The sequence below is a fragment of the Corylus avellana genome, chromosome 1 (assembly GCF_965113065.1).
Source record: "Corylus avellana chromosome 1, dhCorAvel1.hap1.2, whole genome shotgun sequence".
NCBI lineage: Eukaryota > Viridiplantae > Streptophyta > Magnoliopsida > Fagales > Betulaceae > Corylus > Corylus avellana.
In genome coordinates this window covers 35447136-35461437 of record NC_142490.1, presented here as the reverse complement: position 1 = coordinate 35461437, position 14302 = coordinate 35447136, and positions in this window count along the sequence as shown.

The following is a 14302-nucleotide window of genomic DNA, read 5'->3' as shown; positions in this document are numbered from 1 at the left end:
GTAAATCACAAAAGATATTCAATCTTAATTGAAACATCAAATGTATCCGTAGAACAAATCACAAAGGATATCCAATTATTTAGGCAAATAAAATCAAGCAATCAATTATGTGAAATTATCTTAAATCTTCAAGTGTATCCTTGAATCACAAAAGATATCCAAAAATCACTCCACACATTGAAAAGAAGTAAAACAATTGAAATATTAAACCTAATAAAATCAGATAAATAAAGACTTACATGAAAGTATTGATGTTCTTCATTGGTGAGGTTTCATCCCCAACCTTAGTTGGGAATTTAGCTCCACATAAAACCTAAATCTAAAGAAAACCTAAACTAAAAAGAGAAAAACTGTAAAATTTTGCTCTCTGAAATTCTATATCTTTTCTTGAATGCAAAGAGGTTTATTTATAGGCCTAGGGAAGTCCTAGAAGCCCTATTAAACCTAGATAATTTGGAGGTCTGTCTCCTAGTCAAAATAGAAGTCTAAAATTGGAATAGGATTCGTCTATATTTGTGTCCTTTTATTGCGGGACCATTTTGGCATAGTAACCGTCCGAATTAGAAAAATCTAATTTCACACGGAATTGTAGTATTTTTAGTTATCTTTCCAATACCGCTTGAATCACTTCAATCAGATATTTGAGCGGAAAGTTATAGTCAAAATACTGAGACATATGCAGAATCTGAATTTGAATTCAATCCGAAATCTTATCCAATCTAAAATTTAATCCAATCTGATCTTTAATCCGATTTAACCTTTTTCTTGGATTTGGTTGAACTTAACCACATCATCTAGGTCTTCTCAAAGTATGCTTTCTTTCAAACTTTGTATTTTTTCCTTTAAAGCTGTAGTTTTTCTTCATTGACCTACAAAATACTAAAAACACAAAACTAACACAAAACATTAAATAACGACACAACTAAAGGATTAACTAATGTAAATAAAGTGGTCCAAATATGGAATATTTGGCTCTTAGCACTTGACCTTCTAATTGAAATACCGAGCCACTCTCTTCTGGTACGCTGCCATAGTTACTTGGGCTTGATCTCGTTTCTCTTCTAACAAGTCGAGATGTAACTTGAGGCCTTCATCATTGGTTTCTGGTTGAAAAGCCTCTACGTGGAAGCTGCCTGACCCAACTTCAGCTGGTATCACCGCCTCGGTCCCAAAAGCTAAAGCATAAGGGGTTTCTTCGGTTGGCGTCCTCTTTATAGTTCGATATGCCCAAAGAACTTTAGGAAGATCTGTAATACCCCGACTTTTTAAATCGTTTTAAAAAGAGTTTTCCCTTACTCAACCAGTTAATGGACTTCTAAATCAGCCCTAAACAGAAAATCCTAAGCCATCTCAGCATAACTCAAAGCCCTCACACTTAGCCATGAAGCCTTGAAGTAAAACCTAAACCTATGATTTCGGACCGTACGTACGCCTAGGGAATGGGACGTACGCTCTTGTCTTTAGTAGAGGACGTATGCGTGGGGACCACTTGACGTACGCTCTTGTCTTTAATACCAGACGTACGCTAGGGGACCACACCGGATGTACTCTACCAATAGTACGCCGTACTCTACAAATAGTACAGGACCTACGCCAGGGGACCACATCGGATGTACGCTGCTTTTTGGAAAACCCTTGGATAATACCTAGAATGTACGCTGAACCCTTTTACCCAATGTGTAATAGTATCGGACGTACGCCCCTATAGTACTGGACGTCCGCTACTTTTTAGAGTAGTTGGTGAACGCTTCCAACTTTTGTCTCCTATAAATACCCACCCCCCTCTTCGTTCCCAGAGCACTTTTCTCGCCCCCTAGCCCTCAGAAGCCTTGTGTGTTCATCTTTGTGAGTTTCCTTGTAAGTTGAGAGGAATTTTGGGAAGAAGAAGGAGAACTTGCGTTCTTGTGATTCTTAAGGTAACCCCTTACCATTTTATGCTTTCATTATTGTTTTATTGCTATGAATTTTCAAAAGAATACCATGTTAGGTTTTTACTCCCTTCTTTACAAACCAAGAAACGTTTATAAAAAGAATTTTGAAAACTCCTTTGATTTCTTGTATTGTTTGATGTCAAATTTTCTTATGTTGCATGTGTCTATTTATTAGCCTAGAAGGAGATGTAAAAGCCTATATATTTTATAGAAGCCATAAAACACAGCTTTGAAGCTTATTTCCAGATTTCCTAACTCATTGACCGGACGTACGCTCTCGGGCTCAGACGTATGGTCAGGAAACCGGGTATTTGCCTTTAAGGCTCATTCTTGTGTATTTTCGAGTCTAGCGATCCTTTTAATGGATAGGGCTTAGTATCTTACTTGTAAGGGTCCTCTAGAACTGTGCATGACAACATGTCATATTTCGTTATAGCAAGATTTAGCTATGTCGGAGGATTCAAGCGAGCGTACGAGGTAAGTAAAAACTTACGAACACTTTCTTAAAAACGTGGGATATGTCAGTTGACTGACCACGAGTATAATATAAGCATGTCTACTTTTTGTAATACATTGGTAACTGCTTTATTAATTGAATAATAAGATGCATCGTATGACATGGTACATTGGTACGTGCAGTATAAATGGCCATGGGCTTACTATATAGACTTCATTCTATGGTCAAATGTGTGTGTTGTTATATGGGCTTTTGATCCAATGATTTCGTGACCAGTCGTAGTCATTCCCAAATGACTCGGTCACTACAGGACAGATATCATTAGCGGTGTGAGCCACCTAAGGTCGGACTCGGTTGTGCTGTTAGTGTTATGTATGGTAGCGAACAATGGCTGAGGCACTGGCATTGTATTACATGTCCCTCGGGACAGCGCCAACCCTGCTGAGAAGGGGTAATATCTTGGGTAGAGTATACATGAGAGTTATGACCTATAAAGCATTAGCTTTTCCTGCCTTAAAATATTTAGGCATTTGCCGCCGGGAGTACACCACTCTTTTATTAACCAAACAATACTTTTATGGTGTATTAACAGAGACAACACCTCTTTTAAATGTTTACTAAAATTGCACATTTATTTATGCTTAAATGAACCCATATCATACTAAAACTGTGAGGTTTACTTACTAAGTAGTTAGATTTATGCTGTTATTACCCTTTTAGGAAGCTTGTCACTAGCAGCCAAGAGTGGTATGACTACCACTACAGGCCCTGCTTAAGGATTTGTCTAATGTTATCAGGTTTGCCTTTTTTGAGTAGTCGCTCCATGTATTTAATTTGAGGATTTTACTTGTACCATGGCAAAGTAAATAGTTTATCTCAGATTGTATTTCACCTTCCTATGCATTACTCTGAAATGCTTAGAGGGGCGATTCCTCATTTAGCCACAAGTTGGTTTAACTGAGGCAATTGCCAGTACCCTGCTAGGTTAGCCAAGGCTAATTTTGGGTGAGTTACAAGATCCTCAGCCCAAATTTCCCTTGAGATCACTCAGCTTTTTCTTCAAAAATTCTGAAGATGGTTTTTGTTAGTGGCTTTAACTTGTCCATTTGCTTGGGGATGTCCTGGGGATGAGAAAAGTTCCTGATGTGGAGCTTGGCGCACCATTCACGGAATGAATCACAATCGAACTGCTTTCCGTTGTCCATTACGAAAGCATGTGGAATGCCATAGCGACATATGATACTTCTCCAAAGAAATCGTTCTACGCTTTTGGCTGTAATATTCACTAGGGCATGTTATGCCAAATACCCACCTAAATTAATAGGCAAATACTTGGTACGTTTTACTCGTAAATGCACAAGATCAAACGATAGTATAGCAGGCAAATACAAGATCATTCCCACGAGGATGTGTTAAGTGCTAAAATATTCATATTTTCAGCCCTTAACTTGCATGTTTTAATCCTTTGGTTTTAGTTAATTAGGTCATGTTAATTCCTTTTGTGTTTTTTATACTTTTGTAGGCTTTTGGAAGAAAATGAAGTAAATCTGGAAGATTTGGGCTCAAAGAGAGAAGATAGGAAAAATGGGAGCCCCTGACATTGCGATCGATCCCAGGTTCCCTGCGATTGAGTGCAGTACTAGAGAAGACACAGCACGAAGCAGGCAATCAGTGTTCGAGCGCATGACAGAAGAGGCTCGATCGCAGACCTGCGATCAAGCGGACACAGGTTGTAATCGATCGCACCTGTGCGCAGGAGACATGTCAAGTGGCGGCCAGAGTGTCTTTCTTTCCATATTAGGGTTTTCCAACTCCCAATTGTAATAGGTTTTGAAACCCTACGAAATTCCTAGGTTTACTTGTTTGTCAAGGACTTCTAATGCCTATAAATAGACCCTTAAGCCTCTAGAATATGTATGCTTTGTAAGGAGAAGAATTGGAGTTCTTCAAGTTCAAGTCTCGGGTTTATTCTTTTCCTTTCTTTTCTTTATTTTATGAAGATGTTTAACATCAATTCTATGTGTAGCTAACTTATTTAGTAGGGCTAGATTGAATCCCTAGTTATGTTTTGTTAATATTCAATATTGGCGCCTTTGTGATGATCTTGTTATGATGTCTAGCTTGATTAATACCTAGTTTCATGAATTCCTCATATGTGTGTGCCTGATCGACATGTGCATGTGGTATGAACTAGTTAGTTAAATCAATTTGGATGACCGAGTCCTAGGTTTAATATAAGTAACAAAAGATATCCACACCGGATTCTTGGGTTAATCAACATGGGGAACCAGGAGTAGACACCCATGCCCAAGGCCTCATGTGTTTGTCGATTTCCACAGTTTTATGCTTTCTTAGAAAACAACTTAGTAGACACCCATGCTAAATCCTTTAAGAAAGAAAAGAATTAGAGTAGACACACATGCCTAATTCGTTGCTTAGGGAAATCAATAGCTTAAGGAGTAGACACCAATGCCCTTAGGTTGACAAACATTAGATATTCATAACATAATCAAAACATTGGCATATTGATATATTAACTAAATATAATTAGTGGTGGATATCAAAGCCCTACCTTTTTATCATTATCAATTTAAATCCAATCGTTTGTTTTACTTCACTTTGGGAATTAATTTTAGACAAGATTCAGTAGTCCTCGTGGGAATGACCCCGTATTTGCACACTATACTACTATGTTGACCTCGTGCACTTGCGGGTAAAACATCCAGTTATTTGCCTATTAATTTAGGTGGATAATTGTGGAACAACATATTGGTAAATTATGTTTAGAAGTAATTTCCTATTTAATTAAACATATAAAATTTAATTGTCACGATTAAATTTAATATAAAGAAATAAAATAAAGATAATCTAAAACTAAAAAGCATTAGGGTTTTGATATCCACCACTAATCCAACTAATTAAGACAACAATATGCCAATGTGCCAATTATTCCGGTATATTTAATGTTTGCCAACCTAATGGTATGGGTGTTTACTCCTTAAGCTATTGATCTCCGTAAGCAACGAATTAGACATGGGTGTCTACTCCAATTCTTTTCTTTCTTAAAGGATTTAGCATAGTGTATACTAAGTTGTTCTTTAAGAAAGCATAAACCTGTGGAAATCGACAAACACATGAGGCCTAGGGCATAGGTGTCTACTCCAAGTTCCCCATGTTGATTAACACAAGAACCTGGCGTGGATTTCTTTTGTTACTCTTATTAAACCCAGGACTTGACCATCCAAATTAATTTAATTAACTAGTCCATACTACATGCATATGTTGATCAATCAAACACATATGAGGAATACAAGATAACAGGAATTAATTAAGTTAAATACACCAAAATATAATTGTAGCAATGGCGCCAATATTGAAATCATAAATAGACATGATTAAGGCTTCAATCTAGCCCTAATTAAAATATAAACTACATAATGAAAATAAAAGGTGGAAGAGAAGAAAAACTTAAACTTCTCTTGATTTAGCCTTCATTTCCTTTCCAGAGCTTGTGCCTCTTTCTCCACACCTATTCCTAGAACCTAAGAGGTCTATTTATAGGCTTTTAGAAGTCCTTGACACAATAATAAACCTACAAAATTCGTAGGGTTTTAGTTCCATTACAAGTGGGACTTGGAAAACCCTAATATGGAAAGAATAACAGTCTGGTCGCCTCTGATGTGTCACCAACGCACGGGTGCGGTCGATCGCAACCCGTGTGAGCTCGATTACACATGGCTGCACTCGTTGCTAGTCTTCTCTGGTAGTGCGCTCGATCACACTGTCAAGAGCTCCAACTTTTCCCAATTTCTCTCTTTGAGCCCAAATCTTCTATATTCAATTCCTTCTCTTACAAAAGCCTACAAAAGCATGGAAAACACACAAAAGAACTAAAATAGCATAAATTAACATCACTTAAGGAATTAACACATATAAGTTTAAGGGCTAAAATATGAATATTTTGGCACTTAACAGGGCCTCAACTTTTGCCCACTTGGTGAAGTAATCAACAGCTACTACTGCAAGCCAGACACCCTCCTTTCCTTTGGGTAATGGTCCTACAATATCTACCCTCCATTGCGAAAAAGGCCAGGGTGAGGAAACTGAACTCAATTCCTCGGGGGGTTGCTTTGAGATGTTGGCAAAGCGTTGGCAATTATCGCAAGTTTTGACCATTTTCATCGAATCCTGACTCATATTCAACCAATAGAACCTTGCTTGGACTGCCTTGTGTGCCAGACCTCTTGCTCCGAAGTGACTGTCATACCTTCGTGAATCTCTCGGAGAATGTAATCACCTTCCTCTTTAGAGACACATTTGAGAGGGAGTAACATGAACCCTCTTTTGTAAATTGTACCATTTATCATAGTAAACCGAGCAACTTTAGTCCTAAGTTGGACTGCTTTCATCTTATCGGTTGGAAGAGTACCCTTCTCCAAGTATTCTACCAGTTCTTCTGCCCAGTTGGGCCTTGCCTTTGCAGTCATGACTGAGATATCCTCGGTTACTGTAGGCTTGAATAAGGTCTGTACTAGTTCTTCAGTTTCTTCTATACCGTCTTGTATCAATGAACCCATCCAAGCTAAATGATTAGCTCTCTCGTTCTCATGCCTTGGGACCTTGATGATGCAGAATTTCTTGAACAAATTATGCATTTTTTGTACTTTGGCTAAGTAGAGCCTCATCTTTTCTCCTTTGGCCTCGAACTCTCAACGGATGTGTCCGACAACTACTTGAGAGTCACTTCGAACTTCGATAAATTCTACTCCCATTTGCCGAGCTAAGCTCAGTCCTACCAAGACTGCTTCATACTCGGCCTCGTTGTTAGTAGTCTTGAATTCCAATCTCAATGAACTACACAGCTCCTCTCCTTCTGGGGTGATTAATACTACCCCGGTTCCTCCATTTTTCTTAGTGGACGATCCGTCCACATAAATCACCCACGATTCATCTCTTACCCCTCCTCAATTTCTGGCACATTTGTGAATTCTGCCACGAAATCTGCGAGTGCTTGGGCTTTTATAGCGTTCCGAGGGACATATTCAATGTCAAATTCTCCAAGTTCAATGGCCCAATTAGCTAATCTCCCAGACAGATCTAGCTTTCAAAGTATCTTTTATAGGGGATACTCGGTCAAGACCCGAATGGTGTGGGCTTGAAAATACGGCCGAAGCTTTCTTGATGCAATGGTTACGGCAAAGGCAAGCTTCTCTATCTGCATATACCTCTCTTTAGCCCCTCTTAATGCTCGACTAATGAAGTATTATGGCTTCTGCACGCCTTCTTCTTCCCAGATTAACGCTGCACTAACCGCAGTAGGAGACACGACTAAGTATAGGTATAGTATTTCTCCGGGAATGGTTCGACTGAGTAGTGGTGGGCTAGCCAGGTACTTTTTCAACTGTTCGAAGGCTTGTTCACACTCCTCGGACCATTCAAATGCCTTTCTTAATATCTTAAAGAAAGGTAAACATTTATCGGTTGACCAAGAGATGAATTTGTTCAGTGCAGCTATCCTGCCAGTTAGCTGTTGAAGCTATTTTGTACTCTTTGGCAATTGCATTTCTAAGACAGCTTGGATTTTCTCAGGGTTGGCCTCAATTCCTCGATTTGACACCATATAACCAAGGAAGTTGCCTGAGGAAACTCCGAAAGCACATTTTACGAGATTCAGATTCATCCCATATTGCCTTAATGTCTTAAATGTTTCATGTAAATCGTGTGTATGGTTCACCGACAACACACTCTTGATGAGCATGTCATCAACATAAACCTCCATGTTATGTCCAATCTGCGCTCGGAACATTTTATTGACCAACCTCTAATACGTTGCTCCAGCATTTTTCAAATCAAAAGGCATAACCTTGTAGCAGTATATGCCTTGGTCAGTAATAAATGCAATTTTTTCTCAGTCTTCCGGGTGCATGTAGATCTGGTTGTAGCCAGAGAATGCGTCCATGAAACTGAGCAATCCATATCCAGCTCTTGAATCCACCAACGCATATATCTGTGGTAGTGGAAAGCTATCTTTTGGGCATGCTTTGTTAAGATCGGTGAAGTCTACACACATCTTCCACTTTCCATTGAACTTCTTGATCAATACTACGTTGTCCAACCAATCTGGATAATAGACTTCTTCGATCAACCGAGCCTTCAGAAGCTTTTCTACTTCCTAAGCTATGGCCATGTTTCACTCTAGGGCGAACTTTCTCCTCTTTTGTTTCATTGGCTTCATTATTGGGTCAATGCTTAGATGGTGAAGTATTTCTTCAAGGTTGATTCCTGGCATGTCCTCGTGAGTCAAGCAAACACATCAATGTTATTCTGAAGAAAGTTGATGAGGCTTTCTCAGATTTGTGGTGGTAGTTGGGAGCCAATCTTCAGAACCATGTCGTCTTCCACAGACACGTTTTCCAAATCCTTAACTCGTTCACCTTTTGGTTTGCCTTCTTTCTTGCTGGCCACATTACTGATCGTAAGAGGTGCAGACTCAGAACATTTTTTCATAGAAGTGTTATAACACTTCCTTGCTGCCACCCGGTCTCCTTTGACTTCTCCAACTCCATCTTCTATTGGGAACTTCATCTTCAGATGGTAGGTTGAGGTGATAGCCCTCAATTTATTTAATGATGGCTGACCAATAATTGCATTGTAGGTAGATGGTCGGTCAACCACCAAGAAATCTACCATTATTGTTGTTTCTTTGGGGGCTGTTCCTGCTGTGACCGGAAGAGAAATGAGACCCACAGGCTGAACCTGCTCCCCTGTGAATCCGACCAGTGGTGAACCAAATGGCTTGATCCTATCCCGATCTATTCCCATTTGTTTGAAAACTGGCCAATATAGGATATCAGCCGAGCTTTCGTTGTCTACCAAGACTCAGTGAATAGCATGATTAGCTACTGTTACCTTTACCATGAGCACATCGTCATGGGGCATTGCTACTCCCTCTACGTCTTCTTCTAAGAACGACAGAATCATCAGATCCTTCTTTTGGACTTTTGATAGCCTTTCAAGGAAGAGAACCTCTTCCGTGTTCACTCTTCTTGCTTGAGCTTTCCTTGCTGAGTTTGACTCACCTCCACCAGCCAACCCCCTAGAGATTGTATGGATTTCACCAATCACATCTTGGTTCCAAGTTTTGGTGGTCAGCCCAAGCCATCCTCGGTTCGTCATTGTGTCTTGCTCTCACAACACGATCATCCTGCCTCCTTTCAGGAGCTTTGTTATCATTCTACTGTTTAGGTTCATGAGGGTCTCTAACCCTTTTTCTTTCACCAACTAGGAATCTCACCAACTTCCCATTCCTGCTAAAGTTTTCTATCTCGTGACATAGAGATATATAGTCTTCAATGAGGTGACCATGGTCATTGTGATACTCGCACCATCTCTGATTAGTGCATTTGAATGAAGGAGTCCTCATCTTCGGCGGCCATTTGAAAGCTGGATCACCTTTGATCTCCATAAATACCTCCGTTCCACTAGTATTTAATGGAGTCAATTTCTAGCCCTGCTGACGTTGTGGTTCCACCTTTCTCTGCAGACCTTTTGGAGGTGCTTTCTCCTCCTTCCTCTTTTTCCCAGAGCTCTCATGTGCTTTCCTGCTACTGGGTTTAACCGAGGCAATCTCAATTTTTTTAGACTTTAACAAAGCCGCAACCGTTTCCTCTTGATTGATAAAGTCCTCAGCTTTGCTCATGAACTTTTGAAGAGTTGCCCACTTCTTCTTTCAGGATAGCTCTGCCATTAGTGGCCCATCTACCTTGATCTCATTCATTAATGGTGAGAACACTGTTTCATCACTAACTTTTTCTACTATTAGCTTCTCCTGATTGAACCTTAGCAGGTAGTCTTTTAACGACTCATTCTTCCCTTGCTGAAGAGACAACAAGTATGCAGGATTTCTCTTGTGTTTTCGAACTGCCAAAAACTGGGCTAGAAATAGTCATTCGAGGGTCTTGAAATTGTCTACAGACTTGGGATCCAATTCCCCAAACCAATCCTTAGCAACTCCTTTCAAAGTTAAAGGGAAAGCACGACAAGCAATCTCATGAAGGGTACCATGAAGAATAAGGTGAGCTAGGAACTCTCCATATGTTCGGTGGGATACCCACTTCCGTCATACTTGTCTATCCGCAGAACTTTGAATTTGTCAGGGAGAGGATAGCTCATTACACGATCTGTAAATGGCAGGTTGGTACTTTGCACTAGATCTTTAGATGATGCTCCATCTCCTCCATCCACAATCTGCTTCGCCATTTTTTCCATCTTCTTCTTGAGGTCCTCCATGTCTGTGTTGAGTCGTCTTTCGCGGTGAGAATGAACAAATGGACTATGCCGGGATCTCTCACTTTCGCGAGGCGACCTGTCATTCTCACGACGAGAATCACGTTCACGACGAGAATGGCGGGACTTATGTTCGTGAAGAGAATCACGCTCACGACGAGAATGGCGGGACTCATGTTCATGACGGGAGGGATGAGATTACCATGATTCTCCTCCTGGTTCTACACAATAGTATGATGGCTGCCATAGATAGAACTGACATGGTCCTCATGGATCAATGGTCGTCTCTCTAAACAGATTTGCTCACGTCTCTCTGCATGCTCACGAGCTCTTGCACGCCTCTCTTCACTTTCTTGGTCCCTCCGGCTATTACGAGCTTTAGCCACCACAAGTCAAGTAGCGAGATCTTCATTTTGCTTCTTCAACGCCTCTACAGATTCATTCATACGCTTCTTGAACTCCTCGAACTGAGCATTCGGATCGTTAGACGTTCCAACCAGGCATTCTGGAGGAGGGAGTGGGTGTGAACGTGTTTGCACCATCTCAGATTTTGAATGATAAGATCTGATGAAAATCGATCCCACAGACGGCACCAAACAAACTGTTGATGATAGTTTTCTAAGTGATGACGTGGCACATTATCACACATTGTCCAAGGACCAATCGGGTTCTTCGCTGTGTCTGAGTTTTGATATCGCGTCTAAGTGTACCACTGTGTCCGAGTGTACTGCTGAGAAAAGAGAGCAAGAGGATCAGAGCTGCCAGTGTTGTGCCGACGGGGGATATCTCCGATGCCTAAGTCAGTGAAAGGTTTAAAGAGGAAAAATAAACACAATCAAAACTCAAAGAGAGAATTTGTCATTACCTAATAATGAACTGGAGCTTCCTTTTTATAGGCATTTGGGGATGATTATTACCCGTTGGATTCCAGCCTCGCATCTTTGCTCGCTGCTCAACGTTGATTTAAGATATGGGTTGTTTCGTGATCTTAAGGAATTCAAATATCGAATCGTGTGATCAAATACTATTCGGTGAAGATAATGTTGTGGCAAATCATACGAGCTTGCTTAACAAGTTAGGAATGTTCCATACTCGTTGGCCTGATTATCAGGCTGAGCCGTTTCTCATTTGGGCTTTATGTAAATGGATCTTGTGCAATAGATGGGTAAGGATAGCCTGATGAGCTTTGTGTGGTTGATCCATGACCCAACAATTTCAAATTTATATACTTGTAAAAAAAAAAAAAATCTGCAGATTTCAAATCAGTTGCTCCAAAATGTGTATGGTGGGTGATAGATTAGATACTGATATCTTATTTGGACAGAATGCTGGATGCAAAATTCTCCTTGTACTTTCGGGTAACATAGTTTTGACACCAATGATTCACACACGAATTAATATCAAAAGCAAAACCTTTCTTTAGAAGTGGTTGATTCAAAAGAATAAGCAAAAGTTGGAAGAACAAGGAAAATCTCTCTAGAAATCTTTATTCACCAAGATATAATGGCAAGCAAATTACAAAGCCACAATTAGTTTAGTGGGACAAGGGGGTTGGTGGTGGATGTTTTGAGTAATTAAAGTAGTTGGGAGGATCCGGATATAAAAAAAGCGTCTTCCTGTCACGTGGCGGCGGCGGCGCAAGTAGCAACCTTTTTTCTTTCCTTGTGGTGGGGCATACTCTCGAGTTGGCCTCCTACCGACAAGCATCGGTAATTTTAAAATGAAGTTACCACCTCTTTTTAACTTTTTCCCTACCCTATGTGTCATGACATCTCATCACTTTTGTTGGGAAAAGACAAAAATACCCGCTTCACTCACTACAAGAAATTTGGTCATTAGCAACCAACTTATTAGCGGCGACCCCAAAGTTGCCGCTAATGAGGGATCATTAGCGGCGACTTTTAAAAGTCGCCGCTAATGAGAGGCAATTAGCGGCAACTTTATCGTCGCCGCTAATAGCGGACGCTAAATACCAAAATAGTTGATATTTAGCAGCAACACTAATAGCGGCAACATTTGTTGCCGCTATTTACTACCCATCAGCGGCCACCTTACCAAGTTGCCGCTGTTAGGCACTCAATAGCGGCGACTCGAGTTGCCGCTATTTAAACACAATTAGTGGCAACAATCCATTGCCGCTATTATGAGCGCAACAGCGGCAACTTCAAAAGTTGCCGCTATTAGAGGATCAATAGCGGCAACTTTGGTAGTTGCCGCTAATCGTCCTGACAAAAAACAAATAAAAAAATACTTGTCTTAATAGCGGCAACATAAAGTGGCCGCTATTAAGGGCCTAATAGCGGCAACGTTAAAAGTTGCCGCTATTGGAGGATCAATAGCGGCAACTTTGGTAGTTGCCGCTAATCGTCCAGACAAAAAACAAATAAAAAAATACTTGTCCTAATAGCGGCAACATAAAGTTGCCACTATTAGGGGCCTAATAGCGGCAACGTTAAAAGTTGCCGCTATTGGAGGATCAATAGCGGCAACTTTGGTAGTTGCCGCTAATCGTCCAGACAAAAAACAAATAAAAAAATACTTGTCCTAATAGCGGCAACATAAAGTTGCCGCTATTAGGGGCCTAATAGCGGCAACGTTAAAAGTTGCCGCTATTTGAGGATCAATAGCGGCAACTTTGGTACTTGCCGCTAATCATCCAGACAAAAAACAAATAAAAAAATTACTTGTCCTAATAGCGGCAACATAAAGTTGCCGCTATTGGAGGATCAATAGCGGCGACTTTGGTAGTTGCCGCTAATCGTCCAGACAAAAAAAAATAAAAAAAATACTTGGCCTAGTAGCGGCAACATATTGTTGCCGCTATTTAGAGATCAATAGCGGCAACTTTGGTAGTTGCCGCTATTCGTCCAGACAAAAAAACAAATAAAAAACTACTTGGCCTATTAGCGGCAACATAAAGTTGCCGCTATTAGGTGCCTAATAGCGGCAACTATCAAAGTTGCCGCTATTAGGTGCCTAATAGCGGCAACTAACAAAGTTGCCGCTATTGGAGGATCAATAGCGGCAACTTTGGTAGTTGCCGCTAATCGTCCAGACAAAAAACAAATAAAAAAATACTTGTCCTAATAGCGGCAACATAAAGTTGCCGCTATTAGGGGCCTAATAGCGGCAACGTTAAAAGTTGCCGCTATTGGAGGATCAATAGCGGCAACTTTGGTACTTGCCGCTAATCGTCCAGACAAAAAACAAATAAAAAAAATACTTGTCCTAATAGCGGCAACATAAAGTTGCCGCTATTAGGGGCCTAATAGCGGCAACGTTAAAAGTTGCCGCTATTGGAGGATCAATAGCGGCGACTTTGGTAGTTGCCGCTAATCGTCCAGACAAAAAAAATAAAAAAATACTTGGCCTAGTAGCGGCAACATATTGTTGCCGCTATTAAGGTCCTAATAGCGGCAACTTAAAAAGTTGCCGCTATTTAGAGATCAATAGCGGCAACTTTGGTAGTTGCCGCTATTCGTCCAGACAAAAAAACAAATAAAAAACTACTTGGCCTATTAGCGGCAACATAAAGTTGCCGCTATTAGGTGCCTAATAGCGGCAACTTTCAAGGTGGCCGCTATTAAGTGCCTAATAGCGGCAACTTTTATTGATCCCTCAATAGTGG